We start from the raw sequence: 15,994 nt of genomic DNA, 5'->3' as shown, positions 1-15,994 counted from the left end.
GAGCTTTGTATGCGTCCGTGTGTGTGGAGTATAGGTGGTCCAGAGTTATTTTTCCTCTGGTTGCACATTTAACATGCTGATAGAAATTTGGTAAAACGGATTTAAGTTTCCCTGTATTACAGTTTTTTTGGATTGCTTACACACTAAAATTAAAAGTAGTACACTATTAGCAAAACCTTACACTCAAGAAGAAAAACATCAACCCATATTTGCACAACTATAAGCACATTGTCAACCTCACACTTGTTGCAAAACTCTACACACAGTGATTTGCAAAACACTAAACACGCTTAAAATACATTACACACAAAAATCTATCATAAAGTCACGTCCTTGAAATCCCAAAGCACTGACTGTCAGATTACCACACCGTCCAACCAATTGGTTCAACACAGTCATCTGGTGTGCAAACACTCGTTTGCTCAATTGTAGACACACCAATCAGGTGTATAAGCACTATAAAAAGCAGCAGGTGAGTTCATCGGTCTTCAAGCACAATGGAAAGAGTCAGAGAAAGAGTAAGACAAGGAGGAGGAGGAGGACGAGGAGGAGAATGAGGAGGACGAGGAGAACAAGGAGGACGAGGAGGAGGACGAGGAGGACAAGGAGAACGAGGAGGACGAGGACGAGGAGGAGGAGGAAGGGGAGGAAGAGGAAGACAAGAAGGTGCTCAAAGAGGACCGAATCTGACAAATGAGATCCGCGCAACACTGGTTGACCACGTTGTCAACCACAGCCTGACGCTGAGGGAGGCTGGACTGCGAGTACAGCCAAATCTCAGCCGATATACAGTGGCAAGTGTGATGAGAACATTTAGACTGGAAAATAGGTATTGTAAAAATAAGATCATATCAAAAACATCTGCACGGTTTCAGTAACTGCTTACAGTACTGTATTCTATGCACTATCAGCACTTCTGTTACCTTTCCTGTGAAATTACTGTACTATTGTATACTGTTTTTTTTCTACATAGGATTGAGGGTCAGGGACGACAAGGGGGAAGGCCTCCTATGTTCACAGAACAGCAAGAGAGGGAGATAGTAAACATGGTTTTGGCCAACAATGCTATAACACTCAAGCAGCTCCAAGCTAACATTGTCAATAACCACGTCATGTTCAACGATATCCATCAGGTCTCAACATCAACACTGGCACGCATCCTAAAACAACGATATCCATCAGGTCTCAACAGCAACACTAGCACGCATCCTAAACAAATAACATATTCAAATGATGCAAATTTATCGAGTGCCTTTCGAGCGCAAATCCGAAAGGGTGAAACGACTGCGGCATGATTATGCAGAGGTATGTATTCACTTTAGCAGTGTGATCTTGCATACTGTCTCATAATATTTTACTGTACTGTAATATGTATACTAGATCTACACTGAACTATACAATTTTGCCTGACACTGTTTTTCAGAGAATTTTACGAATGGATGGAGAGGAGATCCAGCATTAGTTCATTTACGTAGATGAGGCTGGGTTCAACCTGACGAGTACACGAAGGAGGGGAAGAAACATCATTGGCCACAGAGCTATGGTCAATGTCCCAGGGCAACATGGGGGTAATATAACACTCTGTGCAGCCATTACACAGAATGGGGTCCTCCACCGCCATGCCCATATGGGCCCTTACAACACAGCACTCATACTTACATTCTTGGACCAATTGCACAACATAACAGCAGCAAATCAAATCGATCATATGCAATACATTGTTGTCTGGGACAATGTGTCTTACCACCGCTCTGCTCTGGTTCAGAACTGGTTTCAGCAACATCCACATTTCACCATCCTATATCTTCCACCATACTCTCCATTCCTCAACCCTATAGAATAGTTTTTCTCGGCATGGCGGTGAAAGGTATGTGATCTCCGTCTCCAGGCTGAGGTACCCCTCATCCAAGCCATGTTGCTAACGACAACATTGCCTGCGATATTGATGAAATTCTCTGGCCAGATCCAGCTAGGCGAAGAGACAATGTCTAGTTATTTAAAAAAAAAATGTTGAACTTACAATACGTAAAGTGGCGTTTGGTTACAGTATTATGAATCTCCATGTCAACATTTTGGGTGTGTTGATAAGTGCTAAAAGTGTTTTAGGTTTATCACAGCAGAGTGTAACTCGTGCAAACAGAGTATAGTAATGTGAAATGTGTGTTTCATATGGTAACAAAGTGTGGTTTTTAAAAAGAAGTGTATAGTTTTTACAAGAGTGTTTAATTTTGCAAAGGATCTGTAGTGTTTTGTTACTTGGGTGTGTGGTTGTGCTAATTGTGTGTAGTGTTTTGAAAACACGGGCCCTGTTTTGAAAATCGTGCTTAAGCAATCAAAAAAAACTGTAAACTCCCCGGCTACTAGGAGCGTCGCCTCTGGGTGAGCGTTTTCTTGTTTGCTTATGGCGGAATACAGCTCATTCAATGCTGTCTTAGTGCCAGCCTCTGACTGTGGTGGTATGTAAAACAGCTACAAAGAGTACAAATTAAAACTCTCTTGGTAGGTAGTGTGGTCTACAGCTTATCATGAGATACTCTACCTCAGGCAATCAATAGCTTGAGACTTCCTTAGAAATCGTGCACCAGCTGTTGTTTACAAAAATACAAAGACCGCCGCCCCTTGTCTTACCAAATGCCGCTGTTCTATCCTGCCGATACATCATATAACCAACCAGCTGTATGTTGATGTTGTCGTCATTCAGCCACGACTCCGTGAAGCATAAGATGTTACAGTTTTTAATGTCCCGTTGGTAGTTTAATCTTCCGTGTAACTTGTCAATTATTGTCCAAAGATTGCACGTTTGCTAGCAGAATGGAGGGAATTGGGGGTTAATTTGATCGCCTACGAATTCTCAGAAGGCAGCCCGACCTGCGGCCACTCTTTCTCAGTCTCCTCTTCATGCAGATCACGGGGATCAGAGAAGCAGTGTATCCTTCGCGTCGGGCTTGTCAGAGTCGTCAGAGTCGTGAAGGAAAAAGAGGATTCTGCTAGTCCGTGGTGAGTAATCACAGTCCTGATGTCTTGAAGCTATTTTCGGTCATAAAAGACGGTAGCGGGAACATTATGTACAAAATAAGTCAAAAAACAAGTTACAAACAATGCAAATAAACAAATGAAAAACACAATCGGCTGGGGGCACGTAAAACGTCTACCATCTAATTCCGGCTCCATTTTACACATCTTGCTCCTACCGTCCTATAGGCAGAAACTCAAACAGGATGTACCTGTGACTAGAACTATTCAATGCTGGTCTGACCAATTGGATAATACATTGCCGCTGATGCAGCCCGCTTCCAAGGACTGCGGGCTGCCCCTCTCCTTCTTCGTGGCCGACGTGAACGTGTTAACCCTCGTAAGGCTGCTGGCCCAGACGGCATCCCTAACCCCGTCCACAGAGCATGCTCAGACCAGCTTGCTGGTGTATTTACGGACATATTCAATCGCTCCCTATCCCAGTCTGCTGTCTAAATAACTAAAAGACTTCTCAGCTTTTTATTTTGAATACATTTTTTAAGTATTGAGTGTAGATCAGTGACAAAACATCTACGTTTAGGGGGACTGAATCGTTTCTGAAGGCACTGTATTTCCAATAACCACAGATGTTTGAAGCTGGTGTACAAAACAGAAAGTTCACAGACGCCAGAGCCAAATTTAAGGGCAGGAAGCATAAAAAGAGAGCTCATGGAACTGATAGACTTCAATGAGAACCTAAAAAAATATATATATATGTGAGAGAGCTGGAGAGACAGACATGACAGAAGGAGGTGGCTGAGCTGGAGAGACAGACATGACAGAAGGAGGTGGCTGAGCTGGAGAGACCGACATGACAGTGGTGGCTGAGTTGAAGAGTCAGCACCGACTGATAATTATTAGTTGACAGAAGCTCCACCCCAGTACATCTTCGAGCATTCATGTGTGTGTGTGTTGGGAGTGGGGGGGGGGGGGGGGGGGGGGGGTTAAGGTAGCAACATAGATACAGTTTTTTTTGATTGCTTACACACTAAAATTAAAAGTAGTACACTATTATCAAAACCTTACACTCAAGAATCAAAACATCAGCCCATATTTGCACAACTATAAGCACATTGTCAACCTCACACTTGTTGCAAAACTATACACACAGTGATTTGCAAAACACTAAACACACTTAACATACATTACACACAAAAATCTATCATGAAGTCACGTCCTTGCAATACCAAAGCACTGACTGTCAAATTACCACACCGTCCAACCAATTGGTTCAACACAGTCATCAGGTGTGCAAACACTTGTTTGCTTAATTGTAGACACACCAATCAGGTGTATACACTAGCACTATAAAAGCAGCAGGTGAGTTCATCGGTCTTCAAGCACAATGGAAAGAGTCAGAGAAAGAGTAAGACGACGAGGAGGAGGAGGAGGAGGACGACGACGACGAGGAGAACGAGGAGGAGGAGAACGAGGAGGACGAGGAGGAGGAGAACGAGGAGGACGAGGAGGAAGAGGAAGAGGAAGACAAGAAGGTGCTCATAGAGGACCGAATCTGACAAATGAGATCCGCTCAACACTGGTTGACCACGTTTCCAACCACGGCCTGACGCTGAGGGAGCCAAATCTAAGCCGATATACAGGGGCAAGTGTGATGAGAACATTTCGACTGGAAAATAGGTATTGTAAAAATATCATCATATCAAAAACATCTGCACGGTTTCAGTAACTGCTTATACTATATTCTATGCACTATCAGCACTTCTGTTACCGTTTCCTGTGAAATTACTGTACTATTGTATACTGTTTTTTTCTACATAGGATTGAGGGTCAGGGACGACAAGGGGGAAGGCCTCCTATGTTCACAGAACAGCAAGATAGGGAGATAGTAAACATAGTTTTGGCCAACAATGCTATAACACTCAAGCAGCTCCAAGCTAACATTGTCAATAACCATGCCATTTTCCACGATATCCATCAGGTCTCAACATCAACACGCATCCTAAACAAAAAACATATTCAAATGAAGCAAATTTATCGAGTGCCTTTCGAGCGCAATTCCGAAAGGGTGAAACGACTGCAGCATGATTATGCAGTGGTTTGTATTCACTTTAGCAGTGTGATCTTGCATATTGTCTCACAATATTTTACTGTACTGTAATATGTATACTAGATCTACACTGAACTACACAATTTTGCCTGACACTGTTTTACGAATGGATGGAGAGGAGATCCAGCATGAGCTCATTTACGTAGATGAGGCTGGGTTCAACCTGACGAGAACACGAATGAGGGGAAGAAACATCATTGGCCACAGGGCTATAGTCAATGTCCCAGGGCAATGTGCAGCCATTACCCAGAATGGGGTCCTCCACCACCATGCCCATATGGTCCCTTACAACACAGCACTCATACTTACATTCTTGGACCAATTGCACAACATAACAGCAGCAAATCAAATCGATCATATGCAATACATTGTTGTCTGGGACAATGTGTCTTTCCACCGCTCTGCTCTGGTTCAGAACTGGTTTCACCAACATCCACATTTCACAGTCCTATATCTTCCACCACACTCTCCATTCCTCAACCCTACAGAACATTTTTTTCTCTGCATGGCGGTGGAAGGTATATGACCTCCGTCTCCAGGCTGAGGTACCCCTCATCCAAGCCATGGAGGAGGCCTGTGACCAGATGGAGGTAGCAGCAATACAAGGATGGATTCGTCATTCAAGACGTTTCTTTCCAAGGTGTCTTGCTAATGACAACATTGCCTGCGATGTTGATGAAATTCTCTGGCCAGATCCAGCTAGGCGAAGAGACAATGTCTAGTTATTTTTTATTTTATTTTTTTGAACTTACAATATGTAAAGTGACGTTTGGTTACAGTATTATGAATCTCCATGTCAACATTTTGGGCGTGTTGAGAAATAAATGAGTTTCTTCAGTCTGCAACATTGGTCTTGTGTAGTGTTTGGTGAATTTACATTATATTTGTACTTTGTTGATAGTAGCCTACTCTAATCATAGGGAAGTAGAAGTGCTAAAAGTGTTTTAGGTTTATCACAGCAGAGTGTAACTCGTGTCAACAGAGTATAGTAATGTGAAACGTGTGTGTTTCATATGGTAACAAAGTGTGGTTTTTAAAAAGAAGTGTATAGTTTTTACAAGAGTGTTTAATTTTGCAAAGGATCTGTAGTGTTTTGCTACTTGGGTGTGTGGTTGTGCTAATTGTGTGTAGTGTTTTGAAAACACGGGCCCTGTTTTGAAAATCGTGCTTAAGCAATCAAAAAAAACTGTAAGCAGCAGCAGGAGCACTACCTTCTTCCTCTCCCTCATCCTCCTCATCCTCTTCTCCTTCCTCCTTCTCCTCTCAAGAGTTATGTTAGTGTATCAGCTAAACAGCAGTACAGAAGCCAGTGCCACACACACAGTTGCAAATGAAAACGTGTTCTCAACTAAACTACCTGGTTAAATAAAATAAATAAAACACAAACACACACACAAAAACAGTCTGTGTGTGTGTGTGTGTGTGTGTGTGTGTGTGTGTATATGTGTGTGTATATGTGTGTGTATATATGTGTTTGTGTGTGTTTATATGTGTTTGTGTGTGTTTATATGTGTTTGTGTGTGTGTGTGTGTGTATCTGCGTTTGTGTCTATCTGTCTGTCTGTGTGTCTGTGTGTGTGTGTGTGTGTGTGTGTGTGTGTGTGTGTGTGTATATATGTGTTTGTGTGTGTTTATATGTGTTTGTGTGTGTGTGTATCTGCGTTTGTGTCTATCTGTCTGTGTGTGTGTGTTTTGTGTGTGTGTGTGTGTGTGTGTGTGTGTGTGTGTGTGTGTGTGTGTGTGTGTGTGCGTGCGTGCGTGCGTGCGTGCGTGCGTGTGTGTTGGATATCAGAGCGTCATCAATTTATCAGCACTACGACCAGGAATATGACTTTCCCGAAGTGGATCCTTTGTTCAAACCATGCAATTCGAATTAATCAGCTGTGTTCGCTAGGAGAAAAGTGTAACACCAACCAGGCCCTCAAGGACTGGAGTTGCCTACCCCTGGTCTAGGCCCACCCCTGGTCTAGACCCACCCCTGGTCTAGGGTTAGGGTCTAGGCCCACCCTGGTCTAGGCCCACCCCTGGTCTAGGGTTAGGGTTATGGTTAGGGTCTAGGCCCACCCTGGTCCGGTCACGACTTGCAGACTTGTTTTTGAGTTGCTGTGCGTTTTGTTGCCAACCTGTTTTGCTACCTGACAAATTTACGGTTTTTACTTTTTAATTACGTTTATATTTTTGTTTTTTCCTACTCAACTTTTTCACTCCGGACGCTTTATCTGGACACGGTTCGTCAGGACCTCCAACAGCCGATGCTAAGTAGTAACATTAACATGATGCCTTCTAATTGCAGTCGCTGTACTCGCCTTACGGCGAGGATAGCTGTGCTACAAGCCCAGCTTCAGACGCAATCGCTAGGCAAGGGTAATTTCAGTGTAGGAAAGGATGAAACCGCGTCTGTGCCACCAGTAAGTACAGATAGTAGTATAAATCCCCTGGCACAGTCCCCGCAGCCGGACAACTTTCTCACGGTTTCTGGAAGGAAATGCTGTAGGAACGCTCAACCGGTGTCGCTCATTCAGCCGACAGAAACTTTCAACCGGTTTTCCCCATTAAGCAGCGGGTCGGAGTCAGAGGCCGAGTCTTCTCTGGTCTCTACTCCTCCCGTTACGGGGTCTGAGACGCCGAAGCTTCCCACCATTAGCTCTGACAAATTGAAAACTCTAGTCATTGGCGACTCCATTACCCGCAGTATTAGACTTAAAACGAATCATCCAGCGATCATACACTGTTTACCGGGGGGCAGGGCTACCGACGTTAAGGCTAATCTGAAGATGGTGCTGGCTAAAGCTAAAACTGGCGAGTGTAGAGAGTATAGAGATATTGTTATCCACGTCGGCACCAACGATGTTAGGATGAAACAGTCAGAGATCACCAAGCGCAACATAGCTTCTGCGTGTAAATCAGCTAGAAAGATGTGTCGGCATCGAGTAATTGTCTCTGGCCCCCTCCCAGTTAGGGGGAGTGATGAGCTCTACAGCAGAGTCTCACAACTCAATCGCTGGTTGAAAACTGTTTTCTGCCCCTCCCAAAAGATAGAATTTGTAGATAATTGGCCCTCTTTCTGGGACTCACCCACAAACAGGACCAAGCCTGACCTGCTGAGGAGTGACGGACTCCATCCTAGCTGGAGGGGTGCTCTCATTTTATCTACCAACATAGACAGGGCTCTAACTCCTCTAGCTCCACAATGAAATAGGGTGCAGGCCAGGCAGCAGGCTGTTAGCCAGCCTGCCAGCATAGTGGAGTCTGCCACTAGCACAGTCAGTGTAGTCAGCTCAGCTATCACCATTGAGACCGTGTCTGTGCCTCGACCTAGGTTGGGCAAAACTAAACATGGCGGTGTTCGCCTTAGCAATCTCACTAGGATAAAGACCACCTCCATTCCTGTCATTATTGAAAGAGATCATGATACCTCACATCTCAAAATAGGGCTACTTAATGTTAGATCCCTTACTTCAAAGGCAATTATAGTCAATGAACTAATCACTGATCATAATCTTGATGTGATTGGCCTGACTGAAACATGGCTTAAGCCTGATGAATTTACTGTGTTAAATGAGGCCTCACCTCCTGGCTACACTAGTGACCATATCCCCCGTGCATCCCGCAAAGGCGGAGGTGTTGCTAACATTTACGATAGCAAATTTCAATTTACAAAAAAAAACTGACGTTTTCGTCTTTTGAGCTTCTAGTCATGAAATCTATGCAGCCTACTCAATCACTTTTTATAGCTACTGTTTACAGGCCTCCTGGGCCATATACAGCGTTCCTCACTGAGTTCCCTGAATTCCTATCGGACCTTGTAGTCATAGCGGATAATATTCTAATCTTTGGTGACTTTAATATTCACATGGAAAAGTCCACAGACCCACTCCAAAAGGCTTTCGGAGCCATCATCGACTCAGTGGGTTTTGTCCAACATGTCTCTGGACCCACTCACTGTCACAGTCATACGCTGGACCTAGTTTTGTCCCATGGAATAAATGTTGTGGATCTTAATGTTTTTCCTCATAATCCTGGACTATCGGACCACCATTTTATTACGTTTGCAATTGCAACAAATAATCTGCTCAGACCCCAACCAAGGATCATCAAAAGTCGTGCTATAAATTCACAGACAACACAAAGATTCCTTGATGTCCTTCCAGATTCCCTCTGTCTACCCAAGGACGCCAGAGGACAAAAATCAGTTAACCACCTAACTGAGGAACTCAACTTAACCTTGCGCAATACCCTAGATGCAGTTGCACCCCTAAAAACTAAAAACATTTCTCATAAGAAACTAGCTCCCTGGTACACAGAAAATACCCGAGCTCTGAAGCAAGCTTCCAGAAAATTGGAACGGAAATGGCGCCACACCAAACTGGAAGTCTTCCGACTAGCTTGGAAAGACAGTACTGTGCAGTACCGAAGAGCCCTTACTGCTGCTCGATCATCCTATTTTTCTAACTTAATTGAGGAAAATAAGAACAATCCGAAATTCCTTTTTGATACTGTCGCAAAGCTAACTAAAAAGCAGCATTCCCCAAGAGAGGATGACTTTCACTTTAGCAGTGATAAATTCATGAACTTCTTTGAGGAAAAGATTATGATTATTAGAAAGCAAATTACGGACTCCTCCTTAAATCTGTGTATTCCTTCAAAGCTCAGTTGTCCTGAGTCTGCACAACTCTGCCAGGACCTTGGATCAAGAGAGACGCTCAAGTGTTTTAGTACTATATCTCTTGACACAATGATGAAAATAATCATGGCCTCTAAACCTTCAAGCTGCATACTGGACCCTATTCCAACTAAACTACTGAAAGAGCTGCTTCCTGTGCTTGGCCCTCCTATGTTGAACATAATAAACGGCTCTCTATCCACCGGATGTGTACCAAACTCACTAAAAGTGGCAGTAATAAAGCCTCTCTTGAAAAAGCCAAACCTTGACCCAGAAAATATAAAAAACTATCGGCCTATATCGAATCTTCCATTACTCTCAAAAATTTTAGAAAAGGCTGTTGCGCAACAACTCACTGCCTTCCTGAAGACAAACAATGTATACGAAATGCTTCAGTCTGGTTTTAGACCCCATCATAGCACTGAGACGGCACTTGTGAAGGTGGTAAATGACATTTTAATGGCATCGGACCGAGGCTCTGCATCTGTCCTCGTGCTCCTAGACCTTAGTGCTGCTTTTGATACCATCGATCACCACATTCTTTTGGAGAGATTGGAAACCCAAATTGGTCTACACGGACAAGTTCTGGCCTGGTTTAGATCTTATCTGTCGGAAAGATATCAGTTTGTCTCTGTGAATGGTCTGTCCTCTGACAAATCAACTGTAAATTTCGGTGTTCCTCAAGGTTCCGTTTTAGGACCACTATTGTTTTCACTATATATTTTACCTCTTGGGGATGTTATTCGAAAACATAATGTTAACTTTCACTGCTATGCGGATGACACACAGCTGTACATTTCAATTAAACATGGTGAAGCCCCAAAATTGCCCTTGCTAGAAGAATGTGTTTCAGACATAAGGAAGTGGATGGCTGCAAACTTTCTACTTTTAAACTCGGACAAAACAGAGATGCTTGTTCTAGGTCCCAAGAAACAAAGAGATCTTCTGTTGAATCTGACAATTAATCTTAATGGTTGTACAGTCGTCTCAAATAAAACTGTGAAGGACCTCGGCGTTACTCTGGACCCTGATCTCTCTTTTGAAGACCATATCAAGACCATTTCAAGGACAGCTTTTTTCCATCTACGTAACATTGCAAAAATCAGGAACTTTCTGTCCAAAAATGATGCAGAAAAATTAATCCATGCTTTTGTCACTTCCAGGTTAGACTACTGCAATGCTCTACTTTCCGGCTACCCGGATAAAGCACTAAATAAACTTCAGTTAGTGCTAAATACGGCTGCTAGAATCCTGACTAGAACCAAAAAATTGGATCATATTACTCCAGTGCTAGCCTCTCTACACTGGCTTCCTGTCAAAGCAAGGGCTGATTTCAAGGTTTTACTGCTAACCTACAAAGCATTACATGGGCTTGCTCCTATCTATCTCTCTGATTTGGTCCTGCCGTACATACCTACACGTACGCTACGGTCACAAGACGCAGGCCTCCTAATTGTCCCTAGAATTTTTAAGCAAACAGCTGGAGGCAGGGCTTTCTCCTATAGAGCTCCATTTTTATGGAACGGTCTGCCTACCCATGTCAGAGACGCAAACTCGGTCTCAACCTTTAAGTCTCTACTGAAGACTCATCTCTTCAGTGGGTCATATGATTGAGTGTAGTCTGGCCCAGGAGTGGGAGGGTGAGCGGAAGGCTCTGGAGCAACGAACCACCCTTGCTGTCTCTGCCTGGCCGGTTCCCCTCTTTCCACTGGGATTCTCTGCCTCTAACCCTATTACAGGGGCTGTCACTGGCTTTACTGGGGCTCTCTCATGCCGTCCCTGGAGGGGGTGCGTCACCTGAGTGGGTTGAGTCACTGATGTGGTCATCCTGTCTGGGTTGGCGCCCCCCCCCCCCCCCCCCCCCCCCCCCTTAAGTTGTGCCGTGGCGGAGGTCTTTGTGGGCTATACTCAGCCTTGTCTCAGGATGGTAAGTTGGTGGTTGAAGATATCCCTCTAGTGGTGTGGGGGCTGTGCTTTGGCAAAGTGGGTGGGGTTATATCCTTCCTGTTTGGCCCTGTCCGGGGGTGTCCTCGGAGTGGGCCACAGTGTCTCCTGACCCCTCCTGTCTCAGCCTCCAGTATTTATGCTGCAGTAGTTTATGTGTCGGGGGGCTAGGGTCAGTTTGTTATATCTGGAGTACTTCTCCTGTCCTATTCGGTGTCCTGTGTGAATCTAAGTGTGCGTTCTCTAATTCTCTCCTTCTCTCTTTCTCTCTCTCGGAGGACCTGAGCCCTAGGACCATGCCCCAGGACTACCTGACATGATGACTCCTTGCTGTCCCCAGTCCACCTGGCTGTGCTGCTGCTCCAGTTTCAACTGTTCTGCCTTATTATTATTCGACCATGCTGATCATTTATGAACATTTGAACATCTTGGCCATGTTCTGTTATAATCTCCACCCGGCACAGCCAGAAGAGGACTGGCCATCCCACATATGCTCTCTCTAATTCTCTCTTTCTTTCTCTCTCTCGGAGGACCTGAGCCCTAGGACCATGCCCCAGGACTACCTGACATGATGACTCCTTGCTGTCCCCAGTCCACCTGGCTGTGCTGCTGCTCCAGTTTCAACTGTTCTGCCTTATTATTATTCGACCATGCTGATCATTTATGAACATTTGAACATCTTGGCCATGTTCTGTTATAATCTCCACCCGGCACAGCCAGAAGAGGACTGGCCACCCCACATAGCCTGGTTCCTCTCTAGGTTTCTTCATAGGTTTTGGCCTTTCTAGGGAGTTTTTCCTAGCCACCGTGCTTCTACACCTGCATTGCTTGCTGTTTGGGGTTTTAGGCTGGGTTTCTGTACAGCACTTTGAGATATCAGCTGATGTACGAAGGGCTATATAAATACATTTGATTTGATTTGATTTGGTCTAGGCCCACCTCTGGTCTAGGGTTAGGGTCTAGGCCCACCCCTGTTCTAGGCCCACCCCTGGTCTAGACCAACTCCAATTTGTATACCGCCCCAACAGGTCAAACAGGTCTACAGACAATGCAATCATCATCACACTGCGCACTGCCCTATCCCATTTGGACAAGAGGAATACCTATGTAAGAATGCTGTTCCTTGACTACAGCTCAGCATTCAAAACCATAGTACCCTCCAAGCTCATCCTTAAGCTTGAGACCCTTGGTCTCAACCCCTCCCTGTGCGACTGGGTCCTGGACTTCCTGACGGGCCACCCCCAGGTGATGAAGTTAGGAAACAACATCTCCACTTTACTGATTCTCAACACTGGGGCCCCACAAGGGTGCGTGCTCAGCCCTCTCCTGTACTCCCTGTTCACCCATGGCTGCGTGCCATGCACACCTCCAACTCAATCATCAAGTTTGCAGACGGCACAACAGTAGTAGGCTTGATCACCAACAACGACGAGACAGACAATATGAAGGAGGTGAGGGCACTCAGAGTGTGGTGTCAGGAAAATAACCTCTCACTCAACGTCAACAAAACAAAGGAGATAATCATGGAAACAGCAGTGGGTGCTGTGGAACGTTTCAAGTTCCTTGGCGTACAATTCACGAACAAACTGAAATGGTCCACACAGACAGCGTGGTGAAGAAGGCGCAGCAGCGCCTCCCCATACTCAGGAGGATGAAGAAATGTGGCTTGTCACCTAATACCCTCACAAACTTCTACAGATGCACATTTTAGAGCGTCTTGTTGGCTGTATCACCGCCTGGTATGGAAACTGCACCGCCCACAACCGCAGGGCTCTCCAGAGGGTAGTGCGGTCTGCACAACGCATCACTGGGGGGCAAACTATCTGCCCTCTGGGACACCTACAGCACCCGATGTCACAGGAAGGCCAAAAAGATCATCCCCAGAGCCACTGCCTGTTCACCTCATCACCATCCAGAAGGCGAGGTCAGTACAGGTGCATCAAAGCTGAGACCGAGAGACTGAAAAAATGGCTTCTATCTCAAGGCCATCAGACTGTTAAACAGCCACCACAAAGACAGAGAGGCTGCTGACTACATACAGACTTGAGGTCATGGGCCACTCTAACAAAATGGATCACTCGTCACTTTATCAATGCCACTTTAATAATGATGTTTACATATTTGCATTACTCATCTCATATGTATGTACTGTATTTTACCCCATCTTTTGCATCTCGTCTATGCCGGTCAGTCATGGCCCATCCATATATTTATATGTACATATTTTTTTCCATCCCTTTACTTAGATGTGTGTGTATTAGGTAGTTGTTATGGAACTGTTAGATTACATGTTAGATATTGCTGCATTGTCGGAACTAGAAGCACAAGCATTTCGCTACAGTCACATTATCATCTGCTAACCATGTGGATGTGACCAATAACATTACAATTTGATATGATTTGATTTGGCACAGACACACATACACATACACATACACACACACATACACACACACACAGACATACACACACACAGACACACACGCATATACACACATACACAGACATACACACACACAGACACACACACACACACACACACACACACACACAGACACACACACACACAGACACACACACATACACACACACATACACACACACACACACATACACACACACACACAGACATACACACACACAGACACACACACACACATACACATACACACACAGACACATACACATACACACACACAGACACACACACACAAATCAAAATCAAATCAAATGTATTTATATAGCCCTTCGTACATCAGCTGATATCTCATAGTGCTGTACAGAAACCCAGCCTAAAACCCCAAACAGCAAGCAATACAGGTGTAGAAGCACGGTGGCTAGGAAAAACTCCCTAGAAAGGGCAAGACCTAGGAAGAAACCTAGAGAGGAACCAGGCTATGTGGGGTGGCCAGTCCTCTTCTGGCTGTGTCGGGTGGAGATTAGAAACCTAGAGAGGAACCAGGCTATGAGGGGGGGCCAGTCATCTTCTGGCTGTACCGGGTAGAGAGGAACCAGGCTATGAGGGGGGGCCAGTCCTCTTCTGGCTGTGCCGGACACACACACACACACACACACACACAAACACATGCAAGCACACACACACACATAAAACACGTACAAACACACACACACACACACAGAACTTACCATTCTGCTCCCTGTGGATGAATAAGAAATTATAATCACAGAAAACAACAGGCATTAGAAACAGAAATTCAACTAAATATATAAGTAAGTGAAATGTGAGACTTTATAGGTAGGGATAGGGTTGATAATATGATACTACATATATACAGGTTAGTATATCTGGTTGATAATGTGATATATAAAATACTACTTGAGTAAAAGTATTTGTTTTCAAATATACTTAAATATACTCAAATGTCATTGGTCAAATATACTTAAGTATCGAAAGTAAAAGTAAATGCTCTAAATGATTTACATTGGTCTTGCACAATGGTCTTGTTATTTTAATTTACAGATAGCCAGGGGCACACTCCAACACTCAGACATCATCGACAAACAAAGCCTGTGTAGTCTGCCAGATCAGAGGCAGAAGGGATGACCACGTGTTCTCTTGATAAGTGTGTGAATTGGACAATTTTCCTGTCCTGCTACACATCGAAATGCTAAAGTTAAGTACAGATACCCTTAAAAAATAATTAAGTCGTACTTCAAAGTATTTTTACTTAGTGGCTTTACACCATTGTACATATATAATGAATAAAGACTTACTCAAACTCTTCAACCTCTTCATTGTCTGACATGGTTGCTCTGGTCTAGAGAAAACAATACACACATACACATATATGTACATATATATATACATATACATATATACATATATATATATATATATACATAAATATTACAAAACATACATATACAGTCTATTACCATATCAATACCTATTCATGGGTTTCACGGTCACATTGTTATGAACCAACTTTTTAGGTTCCTCCACTTATTCTAAAAAGGTGTTAATGATGATTTTGTCCAAATTACAATACAGTGTCTTGTAAATAAAATGCTAACATAGGCAAAAAATTTGTTGAAACAACTTTGTTATCATTATAAATGTCGACAGATTCACTTTGGGCAGAAAACAATGTTGTCGTTAGCTAGCTAACCCTAACCCTAATTGAAAGTTAAGCTATGAGGTGAAGGGACATAAAAACCCATGAATATACATATATACACAACCATATATATTCTGTATTACATTATGTTACATACATGAATATACAGCTATACATGTTATATATTACATACATGAATATACATCTATACATGTTCTATATTACAATA

The 15,994-nt window shown here is 43.8% G+C and overlaps 1 protein-coding gene across 2 annotated transcripts in view; it reads right to left on the bottom strand.

Annotated features, from left to right (window-relative positions):
• Positions 1-15,994, bottom strand: part of LOC139369026 (troponin T type 2a (cardiac)) — a 33,221-nt gene that overhangs the window by 16,885 nt on the left and 342 nt on the right. For both annotated transcript variants that reach the window (XM_071108609.1, XM_071108608.1), the window contains exon 2: positions 15,418-15,465. The gene's annotated coding sequence lies outside the window, so the exon portion shown is untranslated. The remainder of the gene's footprint in view (positions 1-15,417; positions 15,466-15,994) is intronic.

Source organism: Oncorhynchus clarkii, chromosome 16 (genome assembly GCF_045791955.1).
Source record: "Oncorhynchus clarkii lewisi isolate Uvic-CL-2024 chromosome 16, UVic_Ocla_1.0, whole genome shotgun sequence".
NCBI classification, from domain to species: Eukaryota; Metazoa; Chordata; class Actinopteri; order Salmoniformes; family Salmonidae; genus Oncorhynchus; species Oncorhynchus clarkii.
Note: the sequence above shows the minus strand (reverse complement) of the source record. Positions and strands in the feature narration are given on the sequence as shown.